The sequence below is a fragment of the Euphorbia lathyris genome, chromosome 10 (assembly GCF_963576675.1).
Source record: "Euphorbia lathyris chromosome 10, ddEupLath1.1, whole genome shotgun sequence".
Classification (NCBI taxonomy): Eukaryota; Viridiplantae; Streptophyta; class Magnoliopsida; order Malpighiales; family Euphorbiaceae; genus Euphorbia; species Euphorbia lathyris.
In genome coordinates this window covers 50310340-50322921 of record NC_088919.1, presented here as the reverse complement: position 1 = coordinate 50322921, position 12582 = coordinate 50310340, and positions in this window count along the sequence as shown.

The window sequence follows — 12582 nt, the reverse complement described above, 5'->3', positions numbered from 1 at the left end:
TTATCTATTAGAAAATCGATTCGCCTTTTTGTCTTATGAATGCCCGTTAACCTATTTTTCGTTCATACCCGAAGCCAATTTGGATCGGGTGTGACATTTTGGTATCAGAGCCTAGGTTATTTTCTTTGGACCTAGTGTGGTGGATTGTGATTTAAGAATGTGAATTTTGGGATAGAAGTCTGAACATTATATAGCTCGATAGTGGGTTAGGAAAAAATCGTAATTAAGTAATTGTAACGATTAATTGTCCTGAGTAAAAATCGATATGAATTTCGAAGACGAAATTCTTTAAGGTGGGTAGAATTGTAACTTCCGTGTCTAAATTTTTATTTTCGAAATAGATAGTGTTAGTTAATTATAAAATTTAAGTATACTATTGTGTTCTATTTAATGTTTTTAGGTGTACATTAAAAGTTTTGGGTAAATTTTTATAAAATGTTATAAATTAAAAGGATCAAAATTGATATTTTACCAATTCCCAAATTATATATATACGAATTTAGAATTTAGAATTTATTTTATTATAAATAAATTAAAGATGTGATAGTAAGTAACATGTGGACAATTAAAACACACAATTAATATAACCATAATATTAATTATAATCTAATTATAAATTAATTAAAAAAAATTATGAGTAACATGTAATAAGACACATGTCCTATATACATGTCACCATTTTAAATATTTAAAAGCCATGTGTCCATATCTCAACAATTCATAATCCATGTGTCCATTTTCAAATAAAAGAAAAACATTACATATGACTTATGTAACTATTTTATTATAAGTATAGGAGAAATGAGAGGTTTGTTTGAAAAAAAATGTTTCTTTTAAATGAAAAAGAAAAAGCTTTAGAAAAGTCTATATTTGAGGTGCTACTTGACATATCAAAAAGAAAAAAATTAGTTTTTAAAATTTTGGTTATTCAATCATTTTCCCTTTAGCAAAAATTCATTTTTATTCTTCAATGGGCCAATTCAACTTGGAGTTTCGTGAAGAAAATAAAGAAGAAAATGTTTTAGTATTTCTATATAATTTTCTAAATATATATATATATATATATATATATGAATTTATCTATAATAAATTGGTTTTAATAAATGGATTTTCAATTAATAGGGTTATCATTTTAATTTTACAATTCTTTTGATGTCGGTGATATTTAGATGCCAACGACCTCTCGGTGACTAGAAACGGCATTTCGGTGACCAAAAACAGTATTTCGGCGACAATATTTCGGTAACTGTATTTTAGATTCAAATTATTTTTAAAAGGTTATCGGTATTATTTTGTGTAAGTTTGGTTTGGGTAGTTGCGTTAAATTTTAATAGGGTTGTGATTAGTAATTTATCAAGCCTATAGGTTACTAATAAAATATAAAAATATAAATTTTAGACTAGTTGTGCTTTAGATTTATCGAAGTAAAATTCCGTATTAAGACCTTTAGCCGTGTTACGAGTTTAAAGGTATAATTGGTCCAAATTAACTACGTCGGTTCAAAATTAATATCTCAGTGACCGAAAATAATCTAATAAGAATATTTCGATTATTTTAAATCTTATGAATAAAATATTTTAAGCAAAAGTTAAAATTAATCAATAAAAGGACCAATGTTGATATTTACCAAGTAGAGACGGTATCGAATATAAAATTAGTATAAGAGTTTGGAACATAAAAATAGTACAGTGTCACGAGTCCAACTGATCAGTATTACATGAACTATTCCGGTGATAATGGCAAATAAAAATAGTCCGATAAAAATGTATGAAAATAGTCCAATAAAAATGTATGAAAATAGTCCGATAAAGTATTTGGTATAAATTTTATTTAAGTCTATTTCTATAATATTTGAGTGAGTTTAATTTGATGAAATTGTCAAACTTATGATTTTTTTTATGGAAATAGATTCTTTAAAGTATTTACTTTTGATTTTAATTATAAAATAATTAATTTGAAGTATAATTTTATGCTTGTGGTATTTATTTGAAAATTGAGTCGAGAAAATGAATTCGACTATTTGATGCGAATTATTTTTGGATTGAGGAAGCTACTACGGTTATTATTATTATTTATGAGATTTGAATTGAAATCAAATATGATTTTTATGTTGTGATATTTTGAAAGATAAAATGGTTTTGTCCATCTAGGATTGCCCGGGGTAGGAGTTGTAAGAATTGTAAGACCATACCTAAGGGCGGTATGGCCAGAGTGCATGGCTGGTAGTCCTAACGTTAGGCAAGGCAATATATGAATGAGATATCTCGATTATTGATATGATTGATGTTATGATAAGCTACACGGGTGGAATTCGAGGATGGACACACACGCAAATTTAGTATTACGTTTTGAAAAGGCTTGATGATTTTGAAATATAATTTTACGTTTATTTGATTACGAATTTGGTTTGATAAAGCGTCGGTTTGATGAAACGTTGTTCAATTTGATTGCGTTTGATGAAACATTATCCGATTTGATTCCTTTTGATAAAACGTTGTTCGATTCGATTCGTTTTGATAAAACGTTATTCGAATTGATTCGTTTTGATAAAGTGATTTATATATATTAAATTATATAGTAATAAAGTGAAATATACAATTAAGTTATTAGCGAATCAATCAACGTGTCAATAAGTTAAAATGAGTTAATAAGTTAAGAGAACTACCTATCAGAACTACCTAAAATAGGTTGAACTACTTGACTTTGATTCCTGGTTTAAAGATTAAAAGAAGTTCGGGATACGTAGGAAGCTCGATAGAATTATCAAGTCCAAGCCAAATAATAAATAAAACTTTATGTAGTTTAAATAAATTTTTATCTATTAGAAAATCGATTCGCCTTTTTGTCTTATGAATGCCCGTTAACCTATTTTTCGTTCATACCCGAAGCCAATTTGGATCGGGTGTGACATTTTGGTATCAGAGCCTAGGTTATTTTCTTTGGACCTAGTGTGGTGGATTGTGATTTAAGAATGTGAATTTTGGGATAGAAGTCTGAACATTATATAGCTCGATAGTGGGTTAGGAAAAAATCGTAATTAAGTAATTGTAACGATTAATTGTCCTGAGTAAAAATCGATATGAATTTCGAGGATGAAATTCTTTAAGGTGGGTAGAATTGTAACATCCGTGTCTAAATTTTTATTTTCGAAATAGATAGTGTTAGTTAATTATAAAATTTAAGTATACTATTGTGTTCTAATTTAATGTTTTTAGGTGTACATTAAAAGTTTTGGGTAAATTTTTATAAAATGTTATAAATTAAAAGGTTCAAAATTGATATTTTACCAATTCCCAAATTATATATATACGAATTTAGAATTTAGAATTTATTTTATTATAAATAATTTAAAGATGTGATAGTAAGTAACATGTGGACAATTAAAACACACAATTAATATAACCATAATATTAATTATAATCTAATTATAAATTAATTAAAAAAATTATGAGTAACATGTGATAAGACACATGTCCTATATACATGTCACCATTTAAATATTTAAAAGCCATGTGTCCATATCTCAACAATTTATAATCCATGTGTCCATTTTCAAATAAAAGAAAAACGCTGGGGCTTCTCATTCAAATCCTGGCAATACACTCCTACATTACATATGACTTATGTAACTATTTTATTATAAGTATAGGAGAAATGAGAGGTTTGTTTGAAAAAAAAATGTTTCTTTTAAATGAAAAAGAAAAAGCTTTAGAAAAGTTTATATTTGAGGTGCTACTTGACATATCAAAAAGAAAAAAATTAGTTTTTAAAATTTTGGTTATTCAATCATTTTCCCTTTAGCAAAAATTCATTTTTATTCTTCAATGGGCCAATTCAACTTGGAATTTCGTGAAGAAAATAAAGAAGAAAATGTTTTAGTATTTCTATATGATTTTCTAAATATATATATATATATATATATATATATATATATATGAATTTATCTATAATAAATGGGTTTTATTAAATGGATTTTCAATTAATAGGGTTATCATTTTAATTTTATAACTAGTCGAAAACCCGTGCGATGCACGAGGTATGAAACTTTTATATAATTTAGATAAATAAATAAATTAACATATTTGCTTTTAAATAATTTTATATCATGCTATGAAAAAAATTTATATTATGTATATTTGAAATTAATATATATTTTTTAATGATAATTCAAATTAAATTAATTTTAAAAATAATTGACTACTTTTTTTTATAGAATTTTAACTAAAGATAAATGATTTATTTATTTTTACAAAATTCAATGATTTGTACTTTTTAGGAATTTTAATACATTTTCATATTCCAAATATTATGTGAAACAATAATAATAAAATTGCAGATTAATTAAGAAATATATTAGAATATAATAAAAAACCAAAAATTGAATTAAACTATAATTAAAATTAAATATTATATTTACGATACAAAAGAATTACAATATAGGTTAAACAAAAATTGAATTAAACTACAATTAAAATTAAATATTATATCTACGATATAAAAGAATTACAATCTATGTTAAAATGGAAGCAACATCAATATATTATTCTATAAACTATTACAATCAATACTTTTCTAATGTTGCATATGAAGAAACTTTATCAATTCAATATGTTACATTTAAAAAAATAAAATTCGTAAGAATTAGTCACAAATTCATCTTGATGATAATTATTTTGGTTGATGGAATTCATGATCACCAAGTATTCGAATTCAATTATTCATTCTGCTACAATAACCCAATATATCTAATTGAATCAGTTTAAGATGGTGATTTCTCCTATTTTCATCTCGTAATATCTCATCAAGACATTCGATCAATTTGTTCTTCATTATTTCACTATATAGAATATCAGCCATACTCGCAGATATCACTTATTTGACTTCATTAATGTTTTCTAATAATTATATATTCTTGAATTTTGTAAGTAAGAAAAACAAACAAAAGAATTGAAAAAAAATGAAGGGACGAAAAAGATAATTAGGAGAGAACCATCTTCCTCTCGGTTTTTTTTTTTTTTGAAAATAAGAAAGAATGTCGAGACATAAGCGTATAAAGAAGAGAGTGAAAATATTTTTTGCCCATTAATTAAACATTTTATTTTTTCTTAATGAAGTATTAAGTCCATAAATTAATTTTAGTAAAATAGAATTAAATCGCAATTATAACCACTCAATACAAAAAAAAACGTTTTATAATTAATATGTGAAATTAATTATATTAATTAGAATCATTATGCTCAACATTTGAGAATTTGAAGAGATTCAAATAATAATATTTTCTTAATTAATATTTTTTAATAATTTGTCATATGATCATATTTCATTATCATCTGTTAAAAACTCTTGAAATACTAACAATTTTGTACGAACCATAATATAATAGTTAAAAATTATATAAGCCAATGTTGCAAAAGCAATTATCTCAATATCCATAATTAATATACATTTTTAGGAGTTTGAGCATCAAAATTTATTTTTATTTACCTTGATTTTGAATTCGTATCTAGCATAATCCATATTCTTCAAGAATAAACATCTTATCAAGCGTATTAGACGCTTGTAATCTCCTTGTCTAGAAAATTGGGAAAAAATAACTTCTTGATAATAATAATAATAATTTTTTTTTAAAGTTGTGCGCAATGCACTTACATTAAACAAAGGAAAATTACATCAAAGATGAAGAAAAACCCTTAACCCACCCCACCCGGATGTGATTCGAACCCATGACCTCTAGTGTCATAGGTAAGCTCTCAACCAACAGACTAAGAGCTTCACCACAATAATAATAATAATAATAATAATAATAATATAACATAATTTATATTGAAATAAAATTTTAGTTAAGAGTTAGCAATGGAAACGATAACACCTAGCAACATATACTACAAAATCTTTATTTTAGTCATTTTGAAAAAAAAAAGACAAATAAAAAAGAAAATATGGATAAGGTAGCGAGAGGTATGGAACCTGGGCAACGACATAAATGGAATTTCATCTCTGAAAAGTGAAACTATAACAACTATTGTTTAATAAAAAGAAAACAACAACACAATTGAGAACAAAAATAACTACTGTTGGTCCCTTGTAAGAATGCAAGTATAGTTCCAAGGGGGGGGGGGTTAGGAACTATTTTACCTTTTAAAACGATTAGGGCAGATTTCTTTTCTTTTAGAAAAGATTATATGACAGCGGCGCTGATCAATCGACAAGACACTGGCTTAGTCAACTAGTGACTAGGTCAGTTTCGTTGCTTAGATCAGGAAATAGCACTTAGAGTCTATTCCTGACTTAATTCGTTGGCAGCGCACAACTCAGCTTGACCTCTTTTACTTGGTCAGTTTTAGTTTGTTTTAAGCAAGCAATATAAATAAGGAGTTAAGGTTTAGAAATACTTCACTCAGCAGATTTATCCAGGTTCGACTTCTTCTAAGCCTACGTCCTGTCCCCGGAACACTTCCGAGATTTCAAATCCTCTACTGAGCTCTTTAAAGGTAGAGCCTCAAACTTTTACAATATTAGCAATTGAGTATGACAAGAGTACCTTCCTCTATACTTCTACTCAATCCTAATCTCTCCGCTGAGTACTTAAAACCGAGTACTCAGCCTCTCCTTTCTATTCCTAGAAATGATTAAGATTTGTCCTAAACAACAATTGCTAGAACACCTTAGATGATTGAGGATCAATCACTCTAGACTTTTACACAAATGAATAAGCTTGTAGTGTAAGAATTTGCTTTGCTTTTGATGGAGAACTTTTGTACACGTTTGATCAGCGTAACGGCTTTTGCTCAAAGTTCTCTATGGAATGTGGATTCTGAATGCTCTATTTATAGAGAGCTGTGGGAGCTTCTAGTTATTTCGAATTTCGAAATAACCGTTGGAGGGAAACGGCTACAGGTCGTTTTCACTCAGTCTGTCAGCAGTTCTCTTAGCCAATCAGATTCCAGCATCTTCTGTTCTTCGGTCAGTGTGACAGTATGTTCCTCCATTTTAGGTAACGTCAACCAGACAGCTTGCTGTGTCTTCTGATCTTTACTCAAAGAGGAAATACTTTGTCTGGAAGCTGTCTTATGGTCAGCGGCTGTCTTGTATGTTTTGTCGAGACAGCTCAGCAGCTTCATACCGAAGTTGTCTACGTGGATCTTCTCGATCCTTCTTTGCTCAGCATGCGTTTCATTACTTCAACGGCAGCGTTTTGGAGATACGCGGGCCGAGCAATCTTGGGCTTGTTTGACTTGGGCCTTGACTTCCTTATAGGGCTTGAGCCTTATGATCTTTATGTCTTATAACAATTATAAACTCAACATTGAACAAACACATTAGTAACAATAAATCAAAGCATTTAACTTAATGTGTTATAGAATATTTAATTTCACTTAATTAATTTTGTCAAATCAAAATCCTGTGGAAAGGTGTTTCAACAAACTCCCCCATTTTGATGTTGGCAAAACTAATCAGCAAGGAACTCAGCTTTGAGCTCCCCTATGATAGTTGACCTTTTTAATTAAGTGAACTCCCCCGTAAGGGCTGAGCTACTGACTTAGTTTTATTCTAAACATTCTAAGGTTTAATTGAATAAGTCTAAGATCAGTTTTCAGGTATAGGTCAGCTTATGGGACATATTCTATTTTACTCAGTATTCAGCGGAAGTAATGTATAGTGACAGAGCGCTAAGTAATTTATTTGTTCAATGGTTTATATTTGACAAGTCCAAACATTAATTTTTTTTAAAATGCAGCATGCATTCAGATAATACTTAGCATTTGAAGGATGGATAACTAATAGTAATGCAAGTATTCCAAAAGTAACAGAAGTTAGGCATATTGAATTTTTTTTTTTTAAAAAACAAAACAAAGGATAAGGACAAGGCATAAAAAAAATTCTCCTTCCTAACTTCTAACTCTCTAATTTCTAACTTAGAGTTCCTTCTCCTTAGTTGCCACTTTTCTCCCCCGTTTTGCCAGCATCAGCAGTAGGAAAATTGACGGTAGGGGCAGGAGACTTGGCTTGTTCTTGCAGCAGATGAATTTGACCCTCCAATGAATTCATGTGATTGACCATAGTCAACATGAGTGCGGTCATCTTGGTCATCTGAGCTTGTGTTGGTTGCTGCGTCTGAACCGAAGAGAAGTGGTTGATCAAGTCATGGATTTCATGCAGAATTTGGTGAGTTACAGGTGGATGAGAGGACTGGTCATGGTTTGGTGGAGGCTGAGCTTGTTCTTGAAGCAGATTGTTAGCTGAGGCAATGACACGCTGTCCTGATTCAGTAGCACCTAAGTGTGCAAATTTGGCAGGAGTGGGCTCGCACTAAGTGCCTTGAGTAGCAGCAGGACTACGAGGTGTGTTGACTTCAGGTGCTGAGTTGCTTTGAGGTGGGAGTTGAGCTTCTTTTGGACTAGCAGGGGTTTTGGCTTGTTTCTCACTTTGAGGAACAGAGGCTTGTTTTTGTGGAGAACCCTTTAGAGTAATATTGGGCTCAGGGACAGTTTCTTCTTCTGTTCTCATTTTCTTCTGAGCTGACTCAGCTATGTCCTGATCAGCTTTCTTTTTGTTCCTTTTCATTAGCCGTACCTTTCTGGGGACAGTACGAATATCCTTCGAGTAGGCTCCCTTTTTCTTCTTCTTCTCATCTTGAGCAATCTCAGATGGCACAGTAGAAGTATACTCAGTTTGAGCAGTTTCAGCCATAACATGAGCTATAGCATCATCCAGATCTGTTAGATTTTCCATTTCTCCAATGGGTTGCTCAGTGTCAGCCATAATATCCTCCGTCTCAGTGCTTCCATTTCCGTCATATCCTTTCAAGGGTTGACTATATGATAGGCCATTCAGCACTCCTGGAGTGATAACATTTCCTGAGGAACTTATTTCACCTATAGTCTCTATATTCTTGTCCTGAATTATCTTTGTGATGAGATAACCAAGCGAAGCTTCCTTCCACTTCGTTGAAAAGCTCCGACCAAAAAGACAGGAAGATTGAATGGAGTGCCTGTCAGCATATGCCAGATGAAACATTGTTCAAAGTTGGAGGCGGATGAAGGTGAGCTGAGTTTAGGAAAGATGAAGTTGGTCAGCATGAAATGGACCATCTTCTGATTTTTGCCCATGCAGGTGCTGGGTACTTCTCCTTTGTAGTCTCTGGGTTTACAGAACCCCTTCATCTTTTCTGCGATGGCTTTTGGTATGGGCTCCTTTGTTGTCCTGAACTGTATTCCTGTGTTTGGTATTTCCAGTAGTGTTGCTAGATAATCAGGAGTGATCACTATCTTTTGACCTTTAACTGTGGTCTCTAAGTAGTCGGAGTCATCTGCATCAACGTGCAGGTTGGAGTAGAATTCTCTCACTATCGTGGGATAGGTTTGTCCGGAAAGAGAGAAGAGACCTTTCCATTTGTTCTTTTCTATCCATTCACAGAATGGTTTCTCAGAAGAGACGAAGCCAGAAGAAAAGTATCGGCTCCTTAGTACTTCTTGACTCTTGGCCCAAAAGTGTACTTTGATCATCCTTCTTACCATGCTAGTTGAAGGACCAGCCTGATCAGTGGATTTTAGGTTTGGAGAGAAGGTACTTCTGTTGAAGGACATTTTTGAAGTTCTGAGGCTCTTAAGTGCTTAAGGAAAATCTGAAGCTTTCTAAAGTTCAGTATGCATGGAGAGTGGTAGTGGGAAAATACCTACTATTTATAGATTTTTAACTTAGGTTTGCGTTTGAATTTAAGTCGGTTTTGCCCTTGGGTTGTCCAATCGGCAGAAAATCTGACATTTATGACACTTTACGACGTTTTCGGCGCATGCGCAGTACAGGTGTCATTACGCGTGTGGTAGCATTAAATGCTAATAATTACTTTTACTCGGTGTTTGATGATATAAACGTTTAGTATTCTGAGTAGTCAGTTTTGTTCAACGGATAGTTGTAGAGGTTTAGTTACTCGGCATGAGATAACTCACTCAGTGTGCATTTATTTCTGAGCATGTGATTTTGACAGATACTCTTTAAAATACTCAGCATGTTAACATTCATTCAGCATGCATCATATCACATTTTTACTTAGGAATTTAAGACAGTGGATTAAACATACCAATGGCTTCTCTCAGTATGCTAAATTGCTCTCGTGCTAGAGGCTTTGTAAAGATATCAGCAAGCTGCTCATCTATTGGCACATAAGTCAGCTTAACTTCTTTCTTAAGTACATGATCTTTGATGAAGTGATGCCTTATGCTGACATGCTTCATCCTGCTATGCTGGATTGGGTTCTTTGAGAGGTCAATTGCATTCTTGTTGTCGCATTTGACTTCAATTGTCTTTGTTTGAACACCATAATCTTCAAGCTGTTGCTTAATCCATAGGACTTGAGCAACACAGTTTCCAGCAGCGATGTACTCAGCTTCAGTTGTGGACAGGGCTACTGACGCCTGCTTCTTGCTGAACCAAGATACAAGACAGCTTTCTAGGAAATGGCATCCTCCAGAGGTGCTTTTTCTTTCCAGCTTGTCTCGTCCATAGTCAGCGTCAGTGTATCCAATGAGTGTAAAGTCATGAGTATTTGGATACCACAAACCTGCATTTACTGAGCTTTGCAAATATCTAAGGATCCTTTTTACAGCTATGTAATGGGATTCCTTAGGGTTAGCTTGATATCTAGCGCAATAACATACTGAGAACTGAATGTCTGGCCTACTTGCTGTTAAGTAAAGTAAAGAGCCAATCATACCTCGGTATAACTTGCTGTCTACTGACTTACCATTTTCGTCAGCACAGAGGACAGTGTCAGTGCCCATAGGAGTGGATATTGGCTTACAATGTTCTAGTTCATATTTCTTCAATATCTCCTTGGCATATTTAGCCTGACTGATGAATATGCCATTCTTTCCTTGTTTAATTTGAAGTCCGAGGAAGAAGTTGAGTTCTCCCATCATTGACATTTCGAATTCAGTCTGCATTTGTTTGCTAAATTCCTTGCACATAGATTCATTAGTAGCACCAAATATAATGTCATCTACATATATTTGTGCCAGCAGGGTATCTTTACCCTTTCTCTTAATGAATAAGGTTGTATCAGCTTGACCCCTGACATAATCTCTAGTCAGTAAGAAGTTGGTCAGCCTCTTATACCAAGCACGTGGTGCTTGCTTGAGGCCATACAGAGCCTTTTTGAGTTTGTAAACGTGGTTTGGGAACTTAGAATCCTCAAACCCTAGAGGCTGATTGACATAGACCTCCTCGTTTATTACTCCATTAAGAAATGCACTTTTAACATCCATTTGAAACAGTTTAAAATTCATATACGATGCATATGCACATAAAATCCTAATTGCTTCTAGCCTTGCCACTGGGGCAAAGGTCTCACCATAGTCAATACCTTCTTGCTGACTGTAGCCCTGAGCTACAAGTCTTGCCTTGTTTCTGACTATGTTTCCTTGTTCATCCAGCTTGTTCCTGAAGACCCATCTCGTTCCAATGGTCTTTTGGCTCCTAGGATGTGGCACTAGTTCCCACACATTATTCCTCCTGAACTGATTGAGTTCCTCTTGCATGGCATTCATCCAGAATTCGTCATCCTCAGCTTCAGCAAAGTTCTTCGGCTCCTGTACTGAGACAAAAGCTACATTGCCGAGATACTTCCTTAGTTGATTTCTTGTCATCAGCGTATTTCCAGCTGAGTCAAGAATTGCATTTTCTGAATGCCCTCTTGGGACTCTTATCTCCTTGGGTAGATTTATGTCTTGTTCTATCTGTGTTTCAACATTCTCTGCAGAAGTAGATTGGTCAGTGAAAGTAATCTTAGGTTCACTCTTACTCTTGGTCAGCCGTTTTGTGAAGGACTCAGTAGCTGGTTCTTGATCAGCAGGTGCTGAGTTTGGTTCATCTTCTATCAACGGCTGGTATCTTCCTGCAGGGTCAGTTTCATCGAATTGCACATGTATAGATTCTTCTAATACTTGAGTTCTCTTATTAAAAACTCTGTATGCTTTGCTGTTTGTTGAGTAGCCTAGAAAGATAGCCTCATCAGCTTTTGAATCAAATTTGGCTAAGCTATCTTTGGTATTTAAAATAAAGCATCTACAGCCAAAGGCACGAAAGTATCCAATGTTGGGCTTTCGTCCTTTCCAAAGTTCATAAGGGGTTTTCTTAAGTATAGGTCTAACTAGAGCCCTATTCAGAATATAGCATGCTGTGTTAACAGCTTCTCCCCAAAAATACTTTGGAAGCCTATGCTCATCCAGCATTGTCCTGGCAATCTCAACCAGAGTTCTGTTCTTCCTTTCAACAACCCCATTTTGCTGAGGCATTCTAGGAGCAGAGAAATTGTGTTCAATGCCGCTGGCTTCACAGAATTCAACAAACTTTTGGTTTTTGAATTCTCCACCGTTATCACTACGGATATGAGCTAATTTTAGGTCTTTCTCATTTTCAATTTTTCTAACCAAGTTTGAAAATGTCTCAAAGGTCTCATCCTTACTGGTCAGCAGGATAAACCATGTGTACCGAGAGAAATCATCTACAATAACCAAGGAAAACCTTCTTCCACCCAGACTCAGCGGCTGGACTGGACCAAAGAGATCCAAGTGTAGCATTTCT